Genomic DNA, 14054 nt, shown 5'->3' with positions numbered 1-14054 from the left:
GCAGCCCTGGGGGTCGAGGCCGCAGGCGGCGCGCTGGGGTCCCCGCAGGCCCCGGGCTGAGCCCACCCCTCGGTTCCCGCATCCGCGGCCCTGAGCGCACGGTGCTCGGAACTCGGAGGTGCCCGCGGCTCCGGCGAGGCCGGCCAGGGAGGGTGCGCACCAGCGGCGCTCCGATCCGCGGAGTCCCAGCCTCGAGCGTTCGGACCCTCGGATTCCGGCCTCGAGCGTTCGGACCCTCGGGTTCCGACCCCGGGCGTTCGGCCCCCGCGGCGCCGAGAGCCCCGAGCGCTAGGGCGCGCCGGCCACAGACTCGGAGCGGCGGGCGGCGGGCTGCGGGCGGCGAGCGGGACAGCGCCCCCGCTCCGCCCGTGGGGAGCGCTCGCCCCTCCAGGAAGCGCCCGCCTCGCCTCCCCACCTCCCTCCCCACCCCGCCCCCTCTCGGCCGGAGGGAGGAGCCCGAGCCGCCGCCGCCGCCGCCGCCGCCGCCGCCACCGCCACCGCCCGCCCGGCCCGGAGGAGCGCCGGACCCCGAGCGGCTGCGAGCGCACGCGAGCTGGCGAGGGCCGCGCGGACAGCGCCCTGAGCCCGCCCCGCGCCTGCGGGCCCCGCCGAGCAGGGGAGCGCCCCGGGATGCCCCGGCGGCCCGGAGCGCGGGCAGCGGCAGCGGCGGCCGCGCCGTGAGGGCGGCGGCGCCCGCGGGACCCGCGGTGAGTGGGGCCCGGGCGGGCCGGGGGCGGGCGGGGCGCCCTGGCGCGAGCGCTAAGTTCGGCCTTGGGGCTCGGCTTCTGGCGCCGGTGGCGGGCTGGAAGGAAGCTGGGTTCCGCCTCGCGGGCCGTGGCGCCCCGAGCCCCCGCCACCCGCGCGCACCCACGCTCGGGCGCTTGGGTGACTCAGCTGCGACCCGGCCACGCGGGGGCGCTCCGGCTGCGTCCCGGGGCAACGTGGGGAGGGTGCGGGAGGAGGGCGGCGCCACTCGGGGTTCGAGCCCAGCTGTTTAGGGACTCTCCTGCCTTCCCCGGGAGCCTGGGGGCGTCCGGAAGGTAGAGTCCTCGACACCGTCGCAGCTGCCGAAGACTTGGGGTCGGGATGGCCCCTGGCACCCCCGCACCCTGCTGTCAACCCCCAGTCCTCCCGCCCCAGCGCCCTGCCGGAGAGCCAGCTCCCAGCCCAGGAAGAGGGAAGGGAGGGAGTGGAGCTGGGCAGCTTCCCAGAAGTCGAAGTGTGTTTGCAAACTAGTTTTTTCGAAAAGCTGTCTGGCACCTTTGTGGTTAAGGGGGTGGGGTGGGGGGACATGGGGAGAGAGGAAGGGCGAAGCTCCTGATTCCTTTCCGTTTCCCTGCAGCCCTGCTTTTCTGAGACTAGAGGTGTCTTACTCCCCTCTTCCCATCCCATCCCATCCCTCAGCCCCGCCCTCCGCCCCCCCCCCCTTCTTGGACAAGCGCCTTGGAAAGGGGCTCCTTGGAAGGGGGCTGTGATTTGCCCAAGATCACCAGTGGGAACTGGACCCCAGGGCTCTGGTAGCCAGTTGAGGGCTCATCCTGCTGCCTGTGATTCTCCCAGCCCTGTTCTGTATTTGGGGAGAGTGACACCGGCGAGGGATCTGGGAGAATTATGAGCGCCCTTTGTTTTGTCTGCCCTTAGTTTTTGCTTGCCTTAGGGGTGTGGGCTCTCACCCATGGGTGGAGTGCTTTTCCTGTTCCTTGGGGTACCCATAGCTTCAGTAACTGGGGAGAGGAACCCCTTTGTAACCTTCAGCAGCTGCAGCCTGTCTGTGGCCAGTCTTGCTGAGCCCCTTTGGGAGACCTAGGTCTGAGCGTTCACCCAGCGGTGAGCTGCGGGGCCACTACCCACCCCACCGCCGGAGCCTCCCCGTGCTTATCTGTAAAATGGGCTGATGGTCAAGGACCTGTGCGCCTGGAAGCTGGGTGCAAACATAAAGGAGTGGTTGGTTTTATTGCAATCCCTCTGGTGGAGGGCCCAGTGTGCTCTGGTATTGCTCCAGGCAGGCAGCCTCGCTGGCCGCGGTGGGAGGGGTCAATCCCCCCCGCCCCCCCCCCCGCCCCCCTCCCCCGCCCCAGGCAGGTCTGGCCATGCAAAGAACCAGGGACTGAGAATGTTGACACTTGGATTCTCCTTGCCCTCTGCTACTTCCTGTCTGTGTGCCTTCTCACTCACTGGGCTCAGGGGTTTTTCCATCTGTAAAATGAAGCAAACTATGACACATTCCAGTTTATAGGGCTGCTGGGAGGCTGCAGCCGGGCACAGGGGTTCTGCAAAGTGGGGCGCGCTTCATGAATGGCCTGTGTGGTGTTTCAAGGTACCCCCCTCCCAGGGGCGGTGAAAATTTTAAAACTCAGGGACAAAAGAGGGCCAGGGATAGAGCCTCAGTTTCTATACCTGTAAAGTAGTAAGAACAATACTCTGTATACCTTTGTAATCTTTTAGGGTAATTGTGTATTTATTTAAAGGGAGTTGTGAGGATTACATTAGGTGACAAAGGGCTCACGTGCCAGTATTGGGACTGGTCTGGTGACAAGCACTGGGTCACTGTTAACTGTCAGTATCGTTGTTCCTGGGAATCCGCATAAGCCCGAGGAGGGCATTTAGGATTCCTTCTGGCATTTTCTCAGGCCAGCCTGCTCCTCCCTCTCCTGCATCCTCCTTGGACAGAAGAGCCTCAGAGGCCTTCTGGACTGTTCAAAGTGCAGTGTCCTGAGTGGGAAGGTTCTACCCCAGTGAGGAGGACACCATGAGGGATGATAGATCCGATTGTGTTCCCATTCCCTGCACCTTGGGCTGGCCTCACAGGGCTCTAAGGAGTGACAGAAAACAGAAGAACATTCTCTAAGAATTCCTTCACTCCTGTCAGAGCAGGGAGCATTGTCCCCAGGCAAGGTCCCCTACTGAGAAGCCCTCAGCCTAGGGCCAGGGTCCCAGCTGCCCGATGGAACTCCCCCCTCTTTCTCCCCCCGCAACCCCCAACACTTACAGGGGCTGCTGGATCAGGGGCAATCATTTCAGGAATCCAGCCCCCTCTCCTTTGGAGAATTGGCCTCAGAAAGGGGGCAGGATCCCCTCCTGTCCTGCCCAGCCCCCCTGCAGGACACAGGATGGGCTCCTTGGGAGCCAGGAGGCTGGGTCACCCTAGGATCTTGGCAGGCAGCAGCTGGAGAAGAGGATGGTCATGTCCCACACCCACTGTCCAGAGGGAGACTATGGGGTCCTAAGGGGAGTCACGGCTTCCTGAGGTCCTGTACTGCCTAAGAACTGGGTGGAGGTCTGAGGCGCCTCCTCGTTCTCAGCCCAGTGCCCTCTCCTCTCGTTGAGCCACTCGGCCCCTGCTCCCGTGGTGGGGTCAAGTGGACTGTGCTTTTCGGTGCTGTTCGGTGTCCTGGAGAGTTTCTCCACTAGCTCTGTCCTCACCTTCTTCCTCCAGGGTCTGAGATGAGGCTAATTAGCTGCTAATTTCTCACTCACTGGATATCACCTTGCTTAATTTTTCTCAGGGCGTTAGCCACCTTCTCGCTCACCTAATTTATTCATTTGTGTATCAGCTTATTATCTGCCCCTCTTCCCAAAGAGGGGCAGCCCCATGGACGGGCCAGGACGGTGCCCATCTTGTTCAGGGCCCTTTCCCTGCGCTTAGAGAGGTGCCTGGTAAATAGAAGATGAATGGCTGGGGCCGCCTGCATTGCGTCTGGAGAGGGTGGGATTTGCCTGGTACCGAATGACTGGGGGCTGGAGGAGGCGGAGGTGACTGCTGATGCCGTGCGCTGCCTCCCCAGGGGACTGAGGTGCGCTGGGGAGGGCCACCCACTCCCCGCGTGACCTGGGCCACGGCTCTTAACCCCTCTGACCTCAGTTTCTTTGTCTAGGAATGGGGCTCCTTACCAGGAGCTCTCCCCACTGCTTTCTTCATGGGGTTCTTCAGGCAGCTTTGAAAGGGCTTGTAAACCAGAGAGGGCCGTGATTCTTCTTCCACCGTGGCTTTGGGCCCCACCTTCCGTCCATTGTGCAGCCACCTGGTTGTCACTCAGCAAAGGTTTATTGAGCAGCCCTTCTGGGCCAGGGACGGTGCTGAAGCTAAGGACACCGCCATGGAGCTCAGAGTGGAATGGGGGTACAGAGAGGGGACCGCAAATGGCAAGGAGGCAGGAGGACTTCAGATAGCGGAAAATGCCTCAAAGAGAATAAAGGAAGATGAAGTGAGGGGGGTGAGGGTGGGGGGCCGCTGTGGGAGGCGTCTCGAGGAGGAGGCCGTGACATTCGAGCGGGCATGCTAGTCCATGGCAGTGGTCTCTGGTTCATGGCTGTATCCCAGCTGTGCCTGGTGCCCAGCAGGTGCTCAGTGGATATTTTTGAATGAATGAAAGAGGGAGGTGTGCCCCAGACAGAGGAGACAGCACACGCAAAGGCCCTGAGGTAGGAACGTGCTTAGTGTATTCCAAGAGCCCTCTTTCTCCCTTGGTGGTCCTTGTATCTTGCTGGGGGCGTCTCCCTTGCCCGCTGTAACCTGGCTGTCCCCTCCTCATGATGCAGGAGAGAGCGTGCTCAGCTCCCAGCAGATGACACCATCTGACCCTCCCTCCTTTGGGGCCCGCAGCCATCTCTCCAAATCACCCCTGTGGCCCCTCAGAGAGGGGTGTGCTTTGCACCGTGGACGCAGGGAGCCCAGCTGCCTGGTGTCACACTCTGGTTTGCCATGGACTAGCCAGATGACCTTGGGTAGTGTGTTAGTCTTCTAGGGATGCAGTAACACAGAACCCAAAACTGGGCGTCTCACAACAACAGAAATATATTCTGTTTTGGAGGCCAGAAGTCCAAATTCAAGGTGTTGGCAGGGCCTTGCTCCTCTAAAGGCTCTAGGGGAGGGGCGCCTGGGTGGCTTAGTCTGTTAAGCATCTGCCTTCGGCTCAGGTCATCATCCCAGGGTCCTGGGATCGAGCCCCGCATCGGGCTCCCTGCTCAGCGGGAAGCCTGCTTCTCCCTCTCCCACTCCCCCTGCTTGTGTTCCCTCTCTCGCTGTGTCTCTCTCTGTCAAATAAACAAATAAAATCTTTAAAAAAAATAAAGGCTGTAGGGGAGGGTGCTTCCTTGCCTCTTCCAGCTCCTGGGGGCTGTGGCCACATCACTCCCTCCACTTTCTGTCTCCTTCCCTCGGCACCTCATGAGGACACCAGTCATATTGGATTAAGAGCCCCTCCTACTCTCGTCTGACCTCATCTTAGCTAATTACATCTGTAGCCACTGTCTTTCCAGAAAAGATCACATTCTGAGGTACTGGGGGGTTAGGATTTCAACTTAGCTTTTAGAGGAACATAATTCAACCTCTAGTAGGCCGTTTACGTAACCTCTCTGTGCCTCAGTTCTCCGATCTGTAAAATGGGGTGCTAGTAAGAGGGCATCTGTCCTGGGAGTGCGGGGAGGCCTCAGTGGAATGCTGTCAGCCTCAGGACAGGACCAGGCACGCTCAGCCCGCGCTACTTTCTCCTTCTCCTCAGGGGGGACTTCCGGGAGCTGGGACCCAGAGCCCAAGAGCAGATGGTGATGTCCTTGACCGGAAGGACTCGCTGAGGAGGCGTGGGCCTGATATAGCACCTGCTCTCTGGCTCAGAGAGGCCCGTCCCCGCTGTCAAGCTGAGGGTGGCCCTTCAGCGTGGTAGGGTGTGGGCCGGGCAGCATGAAAACTACAGAACAGAAGGAAGCCGTCAGCAAAGAGTGGGGAGAGCCCCACGTGCAGAGGGCTGTGAGCAGCGGAGCCTAGCCACCCACACAGGAACCCAGGAGGGGACTCGGTACTGGCTGAGCCCAGGTGACTTTCAGGGTCCGTCAGTCCAGAGATTCTGGGCGGGAGCTTGGGGCTGAGGCCCAGAGCAGCCCAGGGAAGACTGAGGGGTATGTGTAGACTCCTCAAGGCTGGAAGGAGCCCAAGCCCTTCACAGGCAGGGACACTGAGGCACAGAGCGGGCAAGGAACTTGCAAGAGTTCACACATTTTGGGGAGCCCGTCTCTAGTCTCCCCATGGTAGTCCCCGGGGAAGCATGGGCACCACAGGGAAGAAGGGCCCAGGGCTGCTCCTGTGCCTGAGGCCGCACCCTTCGAATGAAGCCAGGTTGGAATGACTCTGGCTGGTGGCCACCATCACCATGCCCTCCCTCCTCCATTATTACCTTGGTCCAGCCTCCGAGCTGGGCCAGGCCCACTCCCAAGGTCCCTGAAGTACTTTCTGCATCCCGGAGTACATCCACACCCGTCCCCTGTCGCGCTTCCTGGGAGGCGACAGGGCAGGCGGTCCCCTGCTCCCCTCTGCAGACCAAGGAGCTGAGGCCTAGGAAGGAGGAGGTGTCAGAAGCAGGACTTAACCCGGCGCCTGGACTCCCAGAGGGGTGGGTGGGGAGGATGGGGGCCACCTGGCAGCCTGGTGATGCTGGGGAGACACGGGCCAAGGCCTTTGGACCAGGGTTGAGCTGAAGCGGGGAGGCCCCCTTCCCCAGGGGCCAGAGCTTGGTGATTGGTGGTGGCGGGCGGGGGGGGGGGGGGGCGGCGGCTGCAGAGACCAGCCTCCCTCTGGGTGTGGTCTGGTGGAAGCTGGGGGCCTCGGGGGGTGTCAGACCCCTGCTGCAGCTCCCTCGCTGTGCTGTCTGCGGCTATATTTATACCCATAATGGCCTGGCTGCCTGTCGGGAGTGCGGTGCCTTAGCCAAGGTAGAGAAGTGATTGGTGTCGAGATGCCACCCCCCCCACCTTGGCGAGAGCCCGGCCCCACTCTCTGGGGGCTGCGTGCCACCTGGCGGGAGCTGATGCAGCCCCGGGCTTGCAGGGAGGGCCCAGGGGTGTGAGCAGCTCGGGGCTGGACCCCCATCCCTGGAGAACCGGGGCTGTGGCTGGGGTTGGGGTGTGCCTGGAAGGTGAGACCGGACACGCTCTAAAGCCTTTCAGCTGGGAGATTCCGACACAGATGATGATTCTGAGATCCCAGAATTTGCCAACCCCGGTGTTCTGAGAACCAACTGAGGCACCCAGGCGCCCTAAAGCACTAGACTTTTATTAAAGCAGATTACCTTCCATGATGTGGGTGGGCCTCAACCGATCAATTGAAGGCCTTTTAGGAAAGCAAAGACTTTCTCCAAGAAGAAGGAATTCCGCCCCAAGACTACAACATAGAGGGGCACCCACGTGGCAGCTGTCTCTGTTGGTAGAGCATGCGACTCTTGATCTTGGGTCGTGAGTTCGAGTCCCACGTCGGGGGTAGACTTTATTTAAAAATATATATATATATACTGCAACATAGAAATCTTGCCCAGTTTCCCGCCTGCCTGGCCTGCCCTGTGGATTTTGGACTTCAGACTGCCATGTCACCTCTGACCTGAATTTCCAGCTTTCCGTCTTGTCCCCTTCCCCTTTCCTCACTTTCAGCAAAGGATGGTGACATTTCCTAAGCCAGTGGTCACAGTACGGTGACAATATCAGTGCCTCCCACCAAGGACCAGGGGCTCAGGAGGGGGGCTTTGTAGAGGAATCCCTGAGTTTTTGGTTTTACGACATTTCATTGAAGTATAAAATGTCCCCAAATGGAGCAGACGTCCCACGGTATGACTCAGGGACAGTCCACAAACCAAAGCATCCAGCAGCGGCGCCTGGGACCCAGGAACGGAAACACGACCATCTCCAGAGTCCCCCACGCCAGTGCCCCCTCCCGGTCACAAGCACCCCTCCCCCCGCCCGTCCCACCACTCTTCTGACTCCCAGCAGCATAGACCTGTTTTGCCTGTTTCACGCCCTATAAAGGAAATCGGACAAAACCGTGTGCTCCTTTATGTCTGGCTCTGTGTGCTCGGCACGTCCAGGAGACCCACGGTATAATCCACGGTGTGGGCGTTCCCGTTTCTTTGGCCTTCCTCCTGATGGTGGGCGTTCGGGGCATATCCAGTTTGGGGCTTCTAGAAATAGTGTTGCCACAAGAGTCATAGCGGGGGGCCTTTGGTGAATATATGTGCACGATGTTTCTGCCAGGCATTGCTGGGGCATCACAGGGGATGCATCTGTTTAGCTTCTGTAGACCTGCTAAACGTTCTTCCAAAGTGGCAGCATGAGATTTCCAGGTGCTCCGCACCCTTGTCACCCTCTTGGTATTGTCGGCCTGGGGGTGGCGGAGGGGGGTGAGGGGGACACCGTGGTGTCGATGGCATTTGGTTTTGCCGAGCTGAGTATGAAGAATGAAAGAGCGCAGGGAACGAGGGGGAAGGGCACTCCAGGCAGATGGAACAGCATATGCAAAATGACAGAGGCACGCAGACGTGGGGCTGGAACTCCGCGTCGCAGGCAGCTCGTAGCTGGAGCCAGAAGTGTGAGGGCTCTGTCAGGGAGCTTGGGTGTTGTCCTGAGGACAGCCTGGAGCCACGGGGAAGTTTTTCCCATCTTGAGCCAGCACCTACAGCGTGTCAGGCCTTTTGTACTTTCTAGTCGATGGCTAAGAAAAACTAAGATCCAGAAGGACGAAAGGACTTATCCGGAGTCATCTTAGCAGAGGCTCTGGAATGCAAAACCTTCCAAGCGTCAGTTTGCTCATCTGGCGAATGGGAGTGGTGCTAACACCTCGCTCAAGGATGTTGTGGAGCTGTAGAAGTTAAAGTCCATAATGTACTCAGCACAGGGCCTGGGGCAAGCGTTATTATTACTCTCAGTTTATTACTATTTCTCCATCAGGAAAACCACACTTGCCTCCTCTTTTCCCTTCCAGCCGAGAGGAGTAGGCCCACCTAGCTTCCACATTTAGGAAGGGCTGGCCCAGAACTCCAGCCTCAGCACCCTGTTTTGCTGTCCCGTGCGGGTCTCCTAGGAGCTGAAGTTTTTAGTGATGGTTAATTTTATGTGTCACTGTGGCGAGGCTATGGTGACACCAATCTGATGTCGCTGTGTAGGTATTTTTTTAGATGTGATTAACATTTAAAGCAGTAGACTTTTTTTTTTTTAAATAGGGTTTTGCCTTTTTTTTTTTAAAGATTTTATTTATTTATTTGAGAGAGAGACTGAGATAGAGAGAGCATGAGAGGGGGGAGGGTCAGAGGGAGAAGCAGACTCCCTGCCGAGCAGGGAGCCCGATGCGGGGCTCGATCCCAGGACCCCCCGGGATCATGACCCGAGCCGAAGGCAGACGCTTAACGACTGAGCCACCCAGGCTCCCCAGGCCGATCCATTCTTTTTTTTTTTTTTTAAAGATTTTATTTATTTATTTGAGAGCGAGAATGAGAGAGAGAGAGAGAGCATGAGAGGGGGAGGGCCAGAGGGAGAAGCGGACTCCCTGCTGAGCAGGGAGCCCGATGCGGGACTCGATCCTGTGACTCCAGGATTATGACCTGAGCCGAAGGCAGTCGCTTAACCAACTGAGGCACCCAGGCGCCCTAAAGCACTAGACTTTTATTAAAGCAGATTACCTTCCATGATGTGGGTGGGCCTCAACTGATCAATTGAAGGCCTTTTAGGAAAGCAAAGACTTTCTCCAAGAAGAAGGAATTCCGCCCCAAGACTACAACATAGAGGGGCACCCACGTGGCAGCTGTCTCTGTTGGTAGAGCATGCGACTCTTGATCTTGGGTCGTGAGTTCGAGTCCCACGTCGGGGGTAGACTTTATTTAAAAAAATATATATATATACTGCAACATAGAAATCTTGCCCAGTTTCCCGCCTGCCTGGCCTGCCCTGTGGATTTTGGACTTCAGACTGCCATGTCACCTCTGACCTGAATTTCCAGCTTTCCGTCTTGTCTTACAGATTTAGAATTTGTCAGCCCCCACAACTGCATGAGCCAATTCTTTAAAAGAAACCTCTTTCTCTCTATATAGCTATCCTATTGGTTCTGTTTTCTCTGGGGAAGCCTCATACAGTTGCCATTTGTCTTCCTGGATCATCTTGTCTAGGAAATGGGGCGAAGGAGGTGGCTTAGATCTGGACACAGTCAAGACACAATCCGACCCCAGAAGTTCCGCCGGTGTACCCATCAGGGCCGGTGGGGACCAGGTATCTGGTTCTCCGAGGGCTCTGGCCAACAGTGTCACCCTCTAGACGGGACATCGCAAACTCAGAGATCTGCAGAGACCTGGCCGGGAACGGTCCTGGTACAAGGACCAAATATGACATCTGCCTAATCACACCAAGCGCGGGCTAACCCAGAGCCCTCCCTGGGACGTGGCCAGCCATGAGGTGGCCGTATTGCAACCTTGGATCTAGGAGCTCAGAGCTCAAAGCGTGGTCCCACATGGGCAGCCTCAGCATCCTGGGGGCTGATTAGAAATGCAGACATTGAAGTCCCTCCCCAGACCTGCTGAATCAGAATCTGCATTTTAGCACGATGCCCCACTTAGCCACCCCACTGGCCCTTGAGTACACGTTAGCCCACCGCAGAATCACCAGGAGGGTTTGTTAAAACACAGGTTGCTAAGTGCCACTCTGGGGGTTCTGACTGAGCAGGTCTGGTGGGGCCCAGGATGCTGCATTCCTGACAAGCTCCCGGGAGATGGTGAGGTGGCCCACCTGGGAAACACATGTGGAGCTGCGAGAGCCTGGGGCCACCACCGCTGGAGTCTCTGCTGTCAGTGACGAGACCCCATGGAGCGGGATCCTCCGCATGGGTGAGGACCCAAAGGCCCTGAGGCATGCACCTGGTGGGGCCTGAATCCGTTAGCCCCTCCCTGGCCCCCCAGCCACCACCTTGCCTGTCACTGGCATCCCAGCACCGTGTCTTCCGGTTGAAAAGGGGAGCCTAGAGCCATATTTCTCAACCAGTTTCAACTGTCGGCCCCCTTTTGTAATCCGTACACTTCACGCATCTCCCAAGATTTCGATCGGCTCCGCCTGCCCCCAGCCATCAAGAATTGCTGATAAAAACACCAGCTACAAGCTGTCATTCCAAGTGCTTTCCTTCGCTTAATCCTCACCGTACCCTGTGAGAGCTCTCTCACTGTCATCGTTTTGTAGAGGGGGGAAACTGAGACCAGAGAGATTAAGTAACTCGCCCAAAGACGCACAGCGGGTAAATAGCAGAACTGGGGGTTCAAAGTCGGGCGTTCTGAGTCCAGAGCCCGTGGTCTTCACTGTCGCCGGCACCGATCAGAGGACTGAGCCCCCGTCCTTGTTACTGCCACCGACCAGACTTTGTGGGGTGTTATTTTCCATAGTGGGCACTGAAAACGGCATTCCTTTTTTGCATCTTCTAAATATCAAGTTAAACACGCTTTTTCAAGGGGCACATTGCTGACCTCCACCAGAAGTCCTGATAGGCTGTCACGTTGTTACACTTGCCCCATACTCTCCAGCAGCTGAGACTCTCCGGAGTAGGGACTTGCTGCCTCCCTGGGCACCTCAGCCCCGCCCTTCACCTTCCAGCCCCTCTTTTCCCCAGCTGGCTCCCCCACTCTCCAGCTCAGCCGTCTGCCTCCCCCGCCCCACTGCCCATCTCCCTGTGCCTGCCTTTCTTGGTGCCTCCCTGCCACTGCCCATCTCTGAGTTGGGAGCCCTCCAGGCCTCGGCATCTCCTCCCCGTAGTGAGTGGAGTGCACAGCCCAGCTCCTGGGTCCTGAGCCACTGGGGCTAATCGTGGGCGGAAGGATGGAGTTAAGCAACCAGGCCTTTGGCCTCAGCATCATCCTTCCCTGTTTTAGAGAAACCACTGCCCCTTCTGGGGCCTCAGTTTCCACCCTTGTGAAGGTGGATGTGAAACCCTCCCCTGCTGGTCTCTTAGAGCAATCATGAGGGTCCAGGGTTTGAGTAACGGCTTTGTGATCTTGGTGATGTGTGTCAGGAAGAGGTGGTTGTCATTTCTCTGAGATTAAAGAGCCTGCACGGTGGGTTCTCTCCCTCCCTCTACACCTGTGGTTCAGCACCCGAGTCTCCAGATCCTGTCCTGTCCGCCTGAAGGGCAAGATGCATTAGGAGCGAGGGCCAGTGGACCCTGTGGGGGGCTGAAGCCTCTGTGTCTTGGTCATTGCTCTTCATTGCAGGGCACTTGGGAGTGTTTGTGGAAGGAATGAATGGGAATTCCCAAGCCCTGCCCTCTCTTTGCCTCATCTGTACGAGAGACTACTAGTTTTGTATCTCCCCCTTCCAGCTCCTTCCCTGAGGATCTGGTCACCCTAGCAGACCTGTGCCCACCTGGGCCAAGAGTCAGGACCATCTGCGAGCAGGCCCTGGCTCCCCATGCCCCCTCTGCTGCCCATAACCTCAAATTACCTGTGGGGTGGGTGCTGCATTAAGGAGGTTTCCGTTTGGCCCAGATGCGCATGGCAGGCCCAACCCTCCCTTAATGACACCTTGTCCGCCTGCCCTCCTGCTGGAGTAGGAGGGGAGGGGGCCCGGCCCGGCATAAGCTGTGATTTCTTTTTCCGTTGCGTCAGGCCTCAGGGTCCGGCCCGCCTGCCCGCTGCCGGGCTGGCACAGAGGGGCCCACTCTGACCCCTGCCTGCCCCAGCTCCGGACATCATGTGCTCCCCATTTCGGGGATCCAGAAGCTTCCTGCCAGAGGGTGAGTTGGGGATGGGGAACCTGCCCGCCCCGAGCTGGGGGAGAAGTGCCCTCCCCTGCCCACCTCTTGCTCACTCTAGCGGGGGCCTGCCGGCTAAGCAGGTGGAGTTGCCGCGGGTTCCAAGGAGCTTGGCCCGGCCTGACCCTCCCCTGGGACCTGGCCCTTCCTGCCATGCCCTCAGCCAGGCCCGAGCCAGTGTGGGGTGGGAGGACAGCAGAGCCATGGCTGTGGCTTGGACGTGGGGGGCGGGGGGCAGGGGAGAAGCCGCCCTAGGTGTTCATATGCGGGCGTGCCTTTGCCGCTGGTCATCTGGAGCACGCATACACGTGTGTGTATGTGACCATACACTGTGCATGCACAGGGAAGTCCCTGACACCCCTCGGGGTGAAAGCAGATGCCTCTGACTTGGCAGCAGGGGGAACGGTGTGGCATCTGGCGTGTCATGAAGGGGGCCCGTCAGGTGGAGAGGAGGCGGGTAGCCTGGATGGAACCCAACCCATCAGGGATGACCCCAGAGATGGGAACAGTGAGACTCCCGAGGAAATGGGGTTCCCTTTGGCCACGCTGACTCCCCTTCGTCCCTAGTTCCTCACCGTCCTCAGCAGTGCCCCAGCCCTGGCCAGAAGGCCGCAGATGGGCCTGGGGGGCCTGGAGACCCGGCTCATACGCTGCCTCTGTGGCTTCCTGGCCCTGAGACCTTGGGCAGGTGACTTGTACTCTCTGGACCTGTTTCCTCATCTGTAAAATGGGGGTCACTGTTGGGGGCCACCCCACTTCGGGTGGTTGTGAGCATAAACAGGCGATCCCTCAGCCACATGGCTAGGTGTCCCTTTTGGACATCCCTATCCCCCCCCCCGCCCCGCCTGCCCTCCAGACTGGGTTGAGGACTTGCTCACCCCTCCCAGACGTGGAGGGCCACCCAGCTGTACACAGGGAGAGTGAATGCAGTCTCCCCAGCCCTTTCAGTGGAAACTAATTTTTACACAACAGGAATGAATCCTGCGGGCAAATTGCAGTGCTATCCTGATGCTCTGGGTTCGCGTGATGATGATGAGGTTGTAGAGACAGGCGGTGGGAGGGAGGGGGCTGAGGACTGGCTTTGTCACTGTCCCGGATCCTCCCCTGTCAGGCATGCCCTGGGGTGCGCTGTGTCTGGAGAGGGAGAGGGCCCTCTGGCGCCAGCCCCACCCTCGCCCAGGCTTTGTGCAGACCGGGGCCTCCATCTGCCCAGCCAGAGGCGGGCTGGCGCTCAGGATGCGGGCCATGACCCGGGTCCGAGGGAGAAGGCTGGGCCCAGCATGGCCACTGCGGCTTGCTCCCTCCTGCCTGGCTGATAGCCGCCTCCTCGCCAGCCTCCCTGCTGCCTCTCCATACTAACATCCCCTTCTCCCAACGGGGGCTAGAGTCAGCTGCTCAAAACACAAATCAGATCTTGTCACCTCTCTGCTTAAAACCCCCCGAGACTTCCATCACTTTCAGCATAAAGCCCCAGTGCCCCCCAGGGCGGCTCTCCCCATGCTGTCAGCTAGCCTGTGAG

The 14054-nt window shown here is 59.0% G+C and overlaps 1 protein-coding gene across 5 annotated transcripts in view; it reads left to right on the top strand.

Annotated features, from left to right (window-relative positions):
• The first annotated feature begins 477 nt into the window (after positions 1-477).
• The window catches only part of CPNE2 (copine 2), a 49066-nt gene continuing 35489 nt past the window's right edge, over positions 478-14054 (top strand). For 2 of the 5 annotated variants that reach the window (XM_045891073.3, XM_064580674.1), the window contains exon 1: positions 479-707. The gene's annotated coding sequence lies outside the window, so the exon portion shown is untranslated. Of the gene's footprint in view, positions 708-14054 lie in introns of all 5 variants that reach the window. The other 3 variants (XM_064580676.1, XM_045891071.3, XM_064580675.1) reach the window with 2 other exon arrangements.

This window comes from Mirounga angustirostris, unplaced genomic scaffold, assembly GCF_029215605.1.
Source record: "Mirounga angustirostris isolate CCGP_5_RB_7025 unplaced genomic scaffold, mMirAng1.0.hap1 SCAF_16, whole genome shotgun sequence".
NCBI classification, from domain to species: domain Eukaryota; kingdom Metazoa; phylum Chordata; class Mammalia; order Carnivora; family Phocidae; genus Mirounga; species Mirounga angustirostris.
This window is presented reverse-complemented; position numbering and strand designations above follow the sequence as displayed.